The sequence below is a fragment of the Diorhabda carinulata genome, chromosome 6 (assembly GCF_026250575.1).
Source record: "Diorhabda carinulata isolate Delta chromosome 6, icDioCari1.1, whole genome shotgun sequence".
In the NCBI taxonomy this organism is placed as follows: domain Eukaryota; kingdom Metazoa; phylum Arthropoda; class Insecta; order Coleoptera; family Chrysomelidae; genus Diorhabda; species Diorhabda carinulata.
The window spans coordinates 15,711,867-15,726,151 of NC_079465.1; positions in this window are offsets into that span (position 1 = coordinate 15,711,867).

Consider the following 14,285-nt stretch of genomic DNA (forward strand, 5'->3'; position numbering starts at 1 on the left):
AAAACAACTATCAAACCACCCGGGTTTGATATCAGTTGCTAGGACAACCCAGGCGTGTAATTGTTACTAAAACGTCAAAGTTGTTCAAAACGTATTGGAAGTGACCGAATAAGTACAATCTTCTAAATTAAACCACATTAAACCGAATAACTCCACTGGACCGGCAATTCTTACTAGTCTACAGAATGCAACAAATTGTGTTTTCAATATTAATATTTATAATACTTAGTAGTTTTTAGTTAAAGTTTTGTATATTATTATGTTTGTTGGAATAAAATAATTTTTGAAAAATGAGTCGTATATACGGTCGTAGAAAAAATAATGTTCTTAACTAATGCATAAAGTGTCTTTCCGCACTTGACCGCTTGACAACTGCATTCGCGTGCGGGAAATTATCACTTTCCGCACTTGTTAGGAAAATAACTATACCGGAATCCCGGGTAGGCTACTTTTCGCTAGAATAGTGGAATTTGTTTGAAAAAATAATTTTTTTAAGTAGTTTGGAAGAAGACCCATTGTATGACAAAGTAGCATCATTATGATCTGAAAATTAAGATAAACAGCTAATGTAGTGGCATTATATAATAAATATTTTAACTTTATTTTGAAAGATATGCCCATTGTTCATTAATACATAAGTCGGTATAACAGTGATTGGTGAGTTTATTGTTTACATATAATGGTCATTGATAAAATCCAGGCAAATCTACAATAAGAATCGATGGGTATAGAACGCGAGACGTTTAAACAGTGGTGGACTAAGCCCGTCAGAGGCTCTGAGCGGCAAAGCTGAATGAGGCCCCCCCAGCTTTAAAAAATGTAGTTTTACAAGCTTTTTATTCAATTCACCTTTGTATATATAAATAAGTGTATGTTTATTTCGTTAAAATCTGGCAAGTGAAATTAAAATTCGACTTAAATTATTTAGGCTAAATAAACATATATACCTACAATATGGAATGGATATGGGCGAAGAAAACAAAATACGAATCGATCGACAAAAAAAATTAGATAAAATAAATCAAAGATATTTTTTTGTATTTTTTGTAGCGTGTTATATATGTTTTCGTGCCCTCAATTTACTGAACTCCTCAATAACTTCTATGAAATTTCAATTTATTATTCGCGAACTTAATATCCATCCGACTTTATCTAACATTAATTTATATTGGTGACAGTTGTTTACCAAATAGCATAGTACCTGCTTGCTTATTTTGGGAAAAATGCCTAGTAATTTTTTGTTAAATGTAATATTTTAGGTATGTTCAGAACGAAACAAAGATTTATTAGTTTTGATCGAAATATGATGGTTGTAAATGAAGAGTAGGTACAGGCTAAAAAGGAGTAATGTCCAAAATTTTATCATTTTGCGGCATGAACGCCATCTTATAGTATATTTCGTGCTCTATATCCTGGCAAGGTTTCAAAGGCAAGAAAGCGAAGAGTCGCGAAATATACCAACTTAAATTTCTGCTACACAGAGCAAAAATGGGAAATGTCCCCGCGCCACAGGTAAAGAACGTGGGATGTTCCAATAATGTTGGTCGGGGTAACGTGACCTGCATGTTCACTCATTCGTGTTCGTTCCTGTTGCGTAGAATGGAAACTTTTCACTAAAGAAATGGCGGAAAGAAGTAGCGAAACAGACGTGGAAATGAGCACAAATATTACAATGTGTTCGGAAGGGCAAGGGAAGAAAATAAGAAAGTACGGGCGGATGATAGATGTTGCAAAGAAGATAAGGCTACAATCACACGAAACCGGAGAAGACTGCAAGTGCAAACGCTTAAAATGCTTTGAAAACGTTCCGCTGGCTGCAAGGCAAAGATTAATTAAAAATTTCAACCTACTGAACATTTATTTGTGTGGTCTGATCAGTGTATACCCTGTTCAACGGCGGAGACCACGTGTGGATGAAACGTCCGCAAAATTTCACAACGGGTCATTTTCATACAAAGTAAGATTTTCTTGCGATATCGAAACAAAGGAAATTCCTGTCTTTTAAAAGGCTTTCGTTACATAGCTCGAATTGTTGCAAAGCTCGCTGAAAATGTCTAGTGTGGCTCCAGTAGACAGACGTGGGAAACATAGCATGAGGGCAAATAAATTAGACACAAAAATAAAGGACGCAATTATTGAACACATCAAATCATTCAAGGGACGACAAAGCCATTATAGTATCAAAAAATCTTCAAAGTTGTATTTACCGGAAGAGCTCAACATTTAAAAAATGTAGAAGATGTTCATAGAACAAGCAAAGGGACACGTTTCCTATGAAACATATCGTCAGATATTTTCGAAACACTTTAACATATCATTTGGGTCTCCCAGATCTGACACTTGCAGTAGCTGCGACGAGCTTTTCGCAAATATTAAATCTTTGCAAGCACAAACGTTGACTACATCAGGAAATGAACTAAATTAATTTAAAGCTGAAATCAAAAGACTGGAAACCAGCAATAAGTTGCATAAACCGAGGGCTTTACAGTTTTACAAAAGGAAAAAAGTTGCTAAATTTGCAAGTAGAACAGATGAAACTCGAGAAGCTATATGCATGGATTTTGCAAAGAACCTGCCAGTTCCTAATATTATTACAAACGATGTTTACTACAAAAGACAGCTGTCCGACTATTCATTTAATATACATGTTCTTTCTACTGCACAAAGTATTTTCTACGTACATCCAGAGACAGTTGGGGGTGAAGAAAGTGATGCAGTTTGTTCCATGTTACATCATTTTCTTTACAATTTTCTGGATCATCGCGTAAAGAATTTGGAAATCTTCTGCGACTCCTGTGGAGGCCAAAACAAAAACTATACGCTCTTCCGCTACATTCATCACCTAGTTCATTTTTAAGGAAAAGTGGATTCAGTAAAAGTTTCCTTTCCAATTTGGGGATATTCTTACATGGAGTGCGACAAAGATTTTGAACTAATAAAACAGAAGACTGTAGTAGAACTGTTTAGTGAATGGATTCAAGTGTTTCGGGCAGCTAGAGTTAAACCGAATCCATTTGATGTGTTGCAAGTGACACAAAGCTACTTCAGAAGCTGGAAATTTTTCTGGAGCACTCCTGAATCCTGATTATGTCATACAAGTGTCGAGATAACTTCGCGTCCACTAAAACCGCTAGAGCGTCTGTACCTGACATAATTTGACTTTTGAAGCTTGCGTTTGTCCAGTAGCTCTTAAACTCATTTGAGTGGCATAATTTAATACATTTATTGATGTAGACTCTCTCAACTGTTTTGTTTTTAGTCGTTTCGTTCGCTCGGAACTAGATTCAAATGGAATTTCTGGGAGACATTTTTTCCTTTTAGGAGTCTCTACATCTTCTCTTCTTTTAAATTAAATTGATGTATCAAGCCACTCAGCATTATTTTTGAGAAACCTTTTTTCTATCCTGAACGCTTTCATCCAGCGCGATTTAAACTGAAATATTATAGTTTTATTTAAGTGCTTTAAAAGCTCTCAGATTTCGCCAGCTTCATTATTTCATCTTTTAAATAACCAATATGTTCATCAATTCCATTTTTATTTGAAATTCTAAGAATATTAAAAAGTTTTCTCTTTGAAATAAACGTGGTGTTTGATTTCGTTCCTGAAATAAAAAAATGATAAAATTAAAACATTATTCTTACACTATCTCATTTCATCAGTACACAGATAAAAATTTTTTTTAAAGAAAAGTGCAAATAAGTGCAAGAAAACTAAACAATTTAGAAAAGCTGAAATAATACCAATTTTTTTTTTGACAACTGAGACTACATTGGAACCAAATGAAAAGCTTACATATATTTTGGAAAATGTTAAAATAATATTGTTTTTTGTTTTAAATGATACTGACTAAATACATAAACTTTTCTGCCGATATAATTTTATTAAAATGTTGTTACATACCTGAAGTGGAAAGTTCCATGTTGAAATTCAAACAGAAACTATGAAAATATAGCTTCAAATCCACACATAAAAAATTCAAAATTCAAATTTACAACAGTACACGTAAACTATCCGTAGAAAACTGACTTTAGTACAATGAAGGGTAGTAATCGCTTGGGATTAATTTACCTGTGTTATAATGAAGGGGATATTGGTTTTTCCAAAAATTATGAAAAGTAGGCTTTCTTTGCTAATTACTTTTTCGATTTATTGCCAGGTATAGGAACTTTCTGCCCCAGTGTGCGTGGGTGTAATATACTGTTGCACTGGAAATGAATGATAAATTTACAATGAGAATAAAATAAACATGCTATGATCGATACACAAATAAAACCAAAAAATGACCGAAAACAGTATAGTGAGTAGACCAGCTTCCGTACTCATCCCTACTCAATGAAGAAAAATCTAGATTATTCTAAATAAAGATCATATTTTGTAAACATGTATCAGCATCTATTTTAATATAAAAATAGGATTGTTGTAAACACTTTTCATGAAATATCGTGAAATTAATTAAGTTCATTCGCTTATAAAATTGAAATCGGAATTATAAATAAGAATTTTTAGTACTACTATTATATTCGATTACTATCTTGCAATCCTATTGCGGATTTGTGGATAATATAAAAAAAAGAAAAAATCGTAATGGAAAAATAGGAATTGAAGGGTGAAAAATTGAGAGTAAAAAAAATTTTGTTATTCATGACAAAATGAAAATAAAAATCTTGTCAAAAAAATTAAAGCTTATAGTTAATATATGAAGAATAAGGGTTGATCATAAACAGGTAAAAATTTAGGTTTGTATTTATTTTTAGATGCTGTATCATAAAAAAATGAAAATGAAAAAATTTCATCTAAAAAATAGAAAAAAAAAATAAGGTATAGACCACCCACACAAAATTTCTTGAAAATCGGTCAAGCCAGTGACAGTCTGTAATAAGCAGTGGCGTGGCTTATTTAATTCATAAATTTCTTTAAATAAATAGAAATATGGCGTTCTTTAGACCATGGGCGAATGAAGACAATAAAATTGCACAGTGTGGTAATGATAAAGGTTAGTAAGTAAAAGGTAGCAGATTATCCAGAATACAATTATACCAGTTTAGAAACATCGCGTCAAGTTTTGTCAGCGTGTGGTTTTAAACACAAAAAACTGAATAAACGGATGCCAATAACCGAATCGTCAAAAATCGTTCGATGGCGACAAGAATATTTGCGTCAGATAAAAGACCGCCGAAGATCTAATAGACACATAACTTATCTAGATGAAACACGGTTTGACAGTAACGATGTAGTAAATTTAGGTTGGGTTGATAAAAGTAAAAATTGCTGTTTGAATGGGCCATGTTCTAAAGGGAAACGCATTATAATAGTACACTCTTGAAGCAAAGACGGTTTCGTGCCTAATGCTTTATTAATATCTGCTAAAAACTGTGCAGCTGATTATCATGAAGATATGACAGCAGAATTACTTGAAAAGCGGTTTAATAAACAGCTTTTACCTAACATTCCACCACAGTCAGTAATCGTTATGGACAACGCATCCTACCACTCGCGCCAACTCCTTAAGACACCAAATAGTAGTAGTAACAAAGCTCAAACTTTAGCATTATGTCTGTAAAAAATATTCCTATTCCTGTCAGCGATCGTAAAAAAGGCCCAACAAACAAAGAATTGCTTGCTGTTATTAAAGATCTAAAGTTAGAGATAATTAGGTATATTGACAAGCTGTGCAAAGAACAGGGTCATACTCTTTTGACACTACCTCCTTACTATTGCATATTTAACTCTATAGAGTTAATATGGGCAAACGTAAAATCAAAATTAGTTTTTACTTTGAAATTAGTTCCAAGTAGGACTAAAATTAAGTGCATCTGTCAAAATAACGGCGTCTAATGATATTGGAAGAACCATACCAGGTTGTTAAATTTTTATTAACATTGCGTTGTTCACTGTTACGTTTGTTGGTTATTTAATTAATGAATCAAACGTTTCGGCTTTCCTTTTAGTTTTATTTACACTATTTACAATTGGAATCTGTTTGAAGTTTACTTTCTTACTACTTACTTTTATGAAGTTTACTGTCAGTCATTCCTAACCTCCCTAACCCATGCCACTGCTGAGCCTTGACGGTTGTCCATACTAAAGTTATAATCACACTAAATTCACATTTAAACCTTTCATGATATTTGAATTCATGTTCAAAATACCAGACACTTTTAATTATATAATAATTTCAAATTCACAGTAATCATTACGCAAGTTTTATTGCATTCTCTTTTTCTATACTGTTACTTAAATTCCAAAATTTTCTCGATCAATCTTCAAAAGTATCAACTAGAAGAAGAACTTTCACTTTTTCAGATATGTTCTTCCAATTCCCAAAATTTATCAGTTCATCGAGAACAATCAGTGATTGGGTCATTTTGAAAAAGAAATATATAAAAACAATTCGAGAATGTAGTCTTGTAACTTGTTTAAGATACCACGGTTAGTACTTGAAACTCTAAATGAAAATGATACCTTTACAACAATAAAAGATGTATCTGTTGAAGTCGACCATGCTGAAACTGTTATAAAAGGGCTTTTAGAAACCTCTGATGGTCACAGCATCAACAATGAAATAGCACCAAGTGAAGAACAATTTGTCGAATTAGAAAAGAAAGATGAAGATGATCCAGATTCAGATTTTGATCCAGAATATGTTGATAAAATATGTGAAAATAATAAAAGTGGAGATACACGAGAAAAGAAGAAAATGAAAAAATTGTACGAAGAAAAAAACCAAATACAGAAGAATGCATGGAATGGAATATGCTGGGTACAAAAGGAATAGAAATAAAAAAATATCTTATGGAATAATGCGCCCAACTAGAAAAATGAGGAATGCACATCTGTGGTTTGTCGAGAATCATCAAAACATGTGTAAAATTTTCTGAAACTAGATTGGCATGAGAAAAAATCATATATTTCCACAATCATTATTATTCTATTTTCTCCTACATCTTTTCTGATTGTGAAACCAATTGAAGTGTGAACTGCATATAATCATCTATTTGTAATTAAAGGCAATGCTCAGTTTTCACTGCCAATTAATATAGGCAAATGTGACAGAATTGTGTGACAAAATTTATTACCATATCAGATGTTTCTATACATTCTTTAATAGCATCAATTCTCTTAAATAATGATTCACTGTTAATATCAATCGAAATTTCATAAGTTATGTATCCAAATTGATTCATCAAAATTGGCAGGCCATTTGTATTCATTTGTCTTATATCACGATCAGTAGCGGTTGTTGCTTCTATTGATATTGGCATTTTGCTAGTCTACAAAAAGATGTCAGGGATTCAAGAGACTGTGTTAATCCAATCTTTAATTAGAACTTTCCATTACTCTGTATTGCCAATAAGAATGAGAAAACTTACATATTCTGATAAATATTTACATTAGTGTTTGTTTTCAATTAATTCAATGTTCGCGTTATTATGTACTATGTTAAAAAACCTGAAACAGGTCAATTTTTATTCTTAAATCGACAATTCACAGTATGAAAATATTATCCTCCAGCACCCCCTCGAAAATTCAAATGGGAAAGGGGATTGTGTGGCACCTTGTTGGAATGAGATTTCCACCTCTGTTCAGCAATATAAAGTTTTTTTAAATTTGGTGCAATCATAACTGAGAAAATTAATTTTTTAGATATCTCACAAAAATTGACCAGCATTCACTTCTTGACAATAACCGAGGTAATTTTGGAACTCTCGTACAACATTTTGTATGACCTCAGGGGTTATTTTGTTAATTTCTTCCGTTATCCTAGCATTCAAATAAGCATAATATTGTCTGGTCTATTAAAATATACTTTAGATTTTAAATAACCCCATAAGAAGTAATCGAGAGGAGTCAAATCGGAGGATCTAGCCGGCCATTCGATCGTTCCACGTCTTCCAATCCACCTATTGGTAAAAACCTCGTTTAGATAATTTCTAACTGTAAGTGTAAAATACGGTGAAGCTCCGTTTTGTTGGTAGTAAATAGATCGATATATCTCATTTGGATAATTAACATCAGGAAAAATTCTGTTAATGTGGACACTAAGAAGTTAATAAAAAAAAATCAGATAAACCTTACTATCAACTGTGCTATCAAAAAAATAAGTGCCAATAATTTTATTGTTAATGACACCAGCTCAAACGTTCAATTTTTTAGGATATTGGGTGAGCCTCACACATCCAGTGAGGATTTTCTCTGCTCCAATATCTACAGTTCTTTTTGTTAACCGGTTCGTTTAAATGAAACGTCGCCTCATCTATTTTGTTTATGATCTACAAATCTGCGTTCATTCTGTCCATCATCATTTCACAGAATTCTCGCCATCTTCATTTAACTCCTGAACCAACTGAACTTTATAAGGGTGGTATTTTTCTTAATGCAAAACTCTCAAAATAGATAATTTACTTAAATAATTGTTGGCGGCCAGTTCTCGAGTTGTCTTATGCAGATTCTCCTCAATCTCTAGAAGTATATCTAACTTTTTTAATCAGTAAATTGAACATTTCTCCCTGGTTTTTCAATATTTTTTACATGTCCAGTTTCACGAAACTTTTTTTCAATTTTGCTAACTGTAGACCTCGAAACGTGTTGACCAGGGTATTTATTATTGAAAATTTCACAAACTTCCTTTTGAGTTCTTGTTTTATTACCACAACCAATCATAATTAGAAAGTCTATTCTTTGAATCTCGGTCAAATGAGCCATAATTAAATTTATTACGCGCACAAATATTTTTTTCCTGATGTTTAGCAGAACAGATACGAAAATATTGCTGATTTGAAAGTTAGGTAATGGAAGAAATTAACTAAATAACCCCTGATGTCATACAAAATGTACGCGAATTGTCCTATTGAACACAGGACTAAAACTCCTTTCCAACAAGGTGCCACACGATCTCCTTTCTTTCAGTTGGGTGCTGGAGCGGGATAATATTTTCATAGTGTGAATTGTCTTTAAGAATAAAAATCGACCTTTTTTAGGTTCTTTTCAAATAGTATGTAAAGTTTATTCACAAACAGAATCTCATTAAAAAATGGTCGATTACTATGTATTCTCGTTAGTCTATCCACTACATTTGTAAGAATAAATTTGCAAAACGTGGATTGAATATTGGAGAAAATCAGTTTGTACCGTAATCGGAGAATCTTTAAAAACAACTTTGGATTACTTGCATAAAATTAAGCGGTTTTAGAAAAGTTATTATTATTATAAAGAACTCCAATAGAACGAATATCATTCAAAAGTAGCAATAAACGATGAGGTAGATACACCCATTGGGAAGAGTGGCGCCGCGGTTTAACAGGATTTGGTTTAATTAGGCCAAAATAAATCGAAAATGAAGAATGAAATTTTTTGATATCTAACGTTAGTTCAAAATTCGCTTTACTGAACAGATGGCGTTCAATACTTCGTTACAAGTGAATATTTTATCACTTCAAATTTAATATGAATCGAAAAATGTTATTCTTCATTTTCGACTTATTTTGGGTCGATTTACAAAATGGCATAGTCAAATCCAGGCGCCACGGACATCGTACTCGTGCCCACTCATTCAAGCTAAGTTTCTTTCCTGTTAGCTTCGTGTAATTCATTTCTGTATTCGTAATCCATCTAGTGATCTAGGTTTCAACTTTTTTTTGGTTGTCAGCTCCAAATATCAATTACTGTTACTTATATCAAAAGTAATTATTGAAAATGTTATTACTGAAATCTGTATTTTGATTATTAATATTAACAGCGCCATCTGTTGCAATCTATATAGAAAATATATTTGTTACTAGCTCTATCTATTGTGGGAATCATGAGTAAATTTTTAAAATGTCAATTACTTTCTACTAATTCTTAAATTTTCATTGATTCATGTACCGTAAAGTGGGGATATTTTACCAGCCGGGGCAACATTGCTTGAAAAACTAAAAAATTATCGCGATCAACAGGTCTTAAGGTAACATCAGACGGTGCACTTTTTATTTCTTTCTGTCTTTCATTCAGCATCTTTCATTAAGAATTGAGCGACTAAAGTTCATTTTTTTGTTATTTTGTATGTGTCTTGTGATCGCGGAATGAAAAAAAAGAGAACATTCACTTGAGTTATCTTTCATCCGAATGGAACGAAAAGTGAACCGTCTGATATTACATTTAGGCCAGGCGCAAGTTGAGACCATGATGTAAAGACTACAAGGTGTGCTATTGCGCACCAGCTGGGAAGCAGCCTCGGGAAGAGCACACCTTGTAGTCTTTATATCATGGTTGAGACGCAGTCAACTCGTGCAGGACAGCACAGTTTCTGTTGTCTAAAGGGACCGCGCGATCTGCACAGTTGCCTACAGATGGAATCTCGTGAAGAAAAATTGATTGAACTAGTGAGAAACCACCCAGTGTTATATAATAAAAGTGACCCGAACTATATGAAAATTCAATTGAAACAAGATATTTGGATAACGATTGCATCCGAACTTAATTTAAAGAACGGTAAGTACCTCCAAATTTCATTTAAATGTAGTTTATAACTAATACAGTTGACTAACTCTTTCAGAATTTATTTTCACTTACTTTTTTTATGTTTTCATTTCTCACCCATACTGAAAATTAATATTGTTTTTCAAATCCAACGAGAAGTTAGTTCCCTCATCAGTGCAAATTCTCCTTGAATTTGTCTTGTTTTTATAAATTCTCTTCTGAACCGCTTCGATCTTGACTTCTGGTACAGTAAAAATTTAAAGACCTTCGTCGAAATGCAACAGTGAACTGTGTCTCAGTATGCGGAGGCAACTGCGCCACACAGTTTTCTCGAGATGCCTTCCCTTGCGCTGTGTTTCCCTGCACGTGTTCACTGCGTCTCAACTTTCGCCCGACCTTAGGCAGTACGAGTCCGGAGCTCTGTGAAGCAGGTCAGGAATATAAAAATTCACGTGAGTAAAAATTTATTTTGACTTCGTAAAATCATGTTGCTATGCTAAGGGTTGTGTAATAAAAACTAATGAATCTTGATTCTGGTTTTACATCACCTATTCCTGTGTATATGTGAGGTTTATTTCTGATATTAACAGTTTTTCAGATGCTAAATTTTTGCGGTGAGCAAACTTGGCCCACATTGTTGATTTTTTTTTAGAAAATGGTTCGAACTTATAAAAGACAAGTGGGTGTACGGCGTTATAAAGATTATACCGAAGAACAGTTGCGGCGACCTGTTCTATTGATCAAAAGTAGCCAAATGGAATATACAGAAGAATCCAAAACCTTCAATATTCCTAGAAGAACCCCAATAAATAAAATTAAAAGAAAATATGAAGGTCCTGTTGGAGCACCTTAGCTAATCGCCCTGGAGATTGAACAGTCCATAATCGACGTTATAATAGCCAACTCCGAATATGACTGCCTCGTTACGATGAGAGAATTGCGAATAGTGTTGAAGATTCATTTAGACAAAGAAGGTGTCCGCCTAAAGAAGTTCATAGACAATTTTCCCGGTGTATACTGGTGCAAGAATTTTATTCATAGACACAAGCATGAATCATCCAACAGACAGTGTCAAAATATTTAAAAAGCAAGAGCTGAGTAAACGGATGAGGAAATGAATAATTACTTTGATAATTTAGAAAGAAATTCCACCTGGTTCCATTAATTATGACGAGACTAATCTGACAGACGATCCTGGATCGACAAAATGTATGAACTCAACAAAGTCCTCAATATCCGTCATGTTTGCTGCCGCTGTAGATGGAATTTTGTTTTCCCCATATGTTGTGTATAAGGCGGAGAGATTATTTGATTCCTAATGTATCGGGGGAACCCCGGGACCTCGTTATAATAGAACGACATTTGGATGGTATGACCAGGACGCATTTGAGGACTGGTTTACACAAATTGTTATACCGTGGGCTAAAAAAATTGATGGGCCGAAAGTTCTATTCAGAGATAATTAACGCGCGGATTTTTAGCTATTATGCCATAAGTAATTTTTGATGGCAAATGTATTTTGATCACATATATGCATGAATTTCAATAAGAGGATTCACAGGGTTAATTTTTTGCCTATTTTCAGTTTTAATGCATTTATTTTTTTTGTGCCAGTTTTATGCATATTTTAAAAATTAGTGGTGTATTTGGTGCTAATTTTGTACATTTACTTTTCGGTATGTATCAGTTTTTAATATATTTGTTAATTTCTGATTAATTCCTTATATATTACCTAAGCCACAATGTGACAAAATCGTACTAGCGTTACCCAGCACATGTCTATTGTTCGGGGAATTCCGTACGCCGATTGCGGAGAGTTTGGGAATACCCTCGGCCGCTGTTATTCGATTTCCAAATGTTATTTAAACGGATCACTTAAACAGTATTACCCGGTTGAAATCACGGAAGGCGAAAGGTTAGAGTTCCAGTGTATTGTATTCTTACATAGTATAATATTTATTTAACAATGCCTAAAGTGAAGCCATCGGTAGAAGAATGGATACGAGGTTACACAGAATTGAAATTTGAAAACAATAAATTAATTTGAAGGGCCTGCCTTAAAGTAGTAAGTTTAACTTATTTTACATACTTTGGAAAAAAAAATCGAATCATTTTACAGATAAACAGCGACAAAAAGTCAGCATATTAATAAAACTGCACTTCATCAAGAGAATTTAAATAAATTAAAAGAAAACAATAAACTTTATTGGAATCGATGGCTGGCTAATCAACAGAAATTGAGCAAAAACAATTTAACGTTGATTTATGTAAAATGATGATATCTTGCAATATTCCATTAACAAAACTAAATAACAGTAATTTTAGTTCATTCCTACAAAAATACAAGAGCAGACATATTCCTGCCGAATCCACTTTACGTAAATTTCAAAGTTTTTTTATATACATTCAACACATTGCACTTGCTTGGCGTATGGCCTTAATCGTGTAGCTGAAACTAATCGAACACAGTTTCCTTTGGTCAATGAATGGATCAAAATTGGAAAGAAAGTTTTCTTAAAAGCTCCATTGAGGGTTCAATTATTTCGGGATAGAATGCCAGGAGTACCACTTCCTCATGAACCGGTTATTACCAGATGAGGTACGTGGCTGGATGCTGCCAACTATTATGCGGATAATTTTGAGCTATTGAGGAAATTATATTAGAGTTTCCTAAATTGGCTTCCCAACAGATTGAAAAGTGTCAAGAGATTGTAAAAAATGAAGAGGTAAAACAAAACTTAGCATTTATTAAGGCTTACTACAGATTTGTTAGCCAAGCTATCAGAAAACTCGAAGACAGAACACTTCCTCTTGTAGCATTTAAGAGCGTGACTTAAAAAGTACTTCAAAAGGCGCTTCAGGAGTTTTAATTTTTAATAAATTGACTGAAGTGCTAAATAAAAATGTAGGGTACAGAATTTTAAACCAAATAGCAAATGTTATTAAAGGAAATTTTGTTGAAGATCTTGCGATAGATGCAACTATTGTTCCTAAATTTAAATATGCACCAATTACCAGCGTGGATGTTAAACGAAGTTTTTCTCATTTAAAATATGTGCTGAGTGATAGAAGAATGGGATTTACTGTTGAAAATTTAGAAAAACAATTAGTTATTGGTTTATTCAAAGAGGAGTAGTTGTAATGTTTAAAATTTCATTAGTTCGAAATGACTTATTTCTACGTTTTTTGTGTAAAACTGTGTTATATTAATAAAGATACTCGTTGTTATAAATTACTTTTCCTTGCTTTTTTTTTTAATTTCATGCATATTTATTACGAGCTTATTTTCAGAAAATTTTAAGTTTTTTTAAGCGCCTATTTTAAGTTTTTTCGTGCTTAAAAATCCATGCTCTAGAGATTATCTATCGAGTCATTTATACAAACAATCATCAGAGAGTGTCAAAGAAACAGTATTAGATTTTTCTTTCTACCCTCAAATTCAACACAACTTTGGATGTAAGCTTCTTTGAGCCCTTGAAGGTAGTTTGGCGCCGTATAATAACAACCTACAAAACCAAATATCCACGAGACAGTACAGTAAACAAAAATACTAATAGAATTAAAAGACGAACAAATCATTCCAAATAGATTCGGAGTAACGGGAATATACCCATGTAACAGAGAGGAGGTTCTTAACAAAATGCCTAATAAAATATGTGATACAACCAAGACTGATATTAGCGAGACCTTATTGGATTTCCTTAAGCAAAATAGAGCTCCTTCAAAAGCAAGCACCACAAAGAAAAAGAAGATGATAACAATTGAACCTGGAAAATCTGTTGCTAGTGAGTATTTAACGACAAGTGTTCTCAAAGAGAAGAAACAA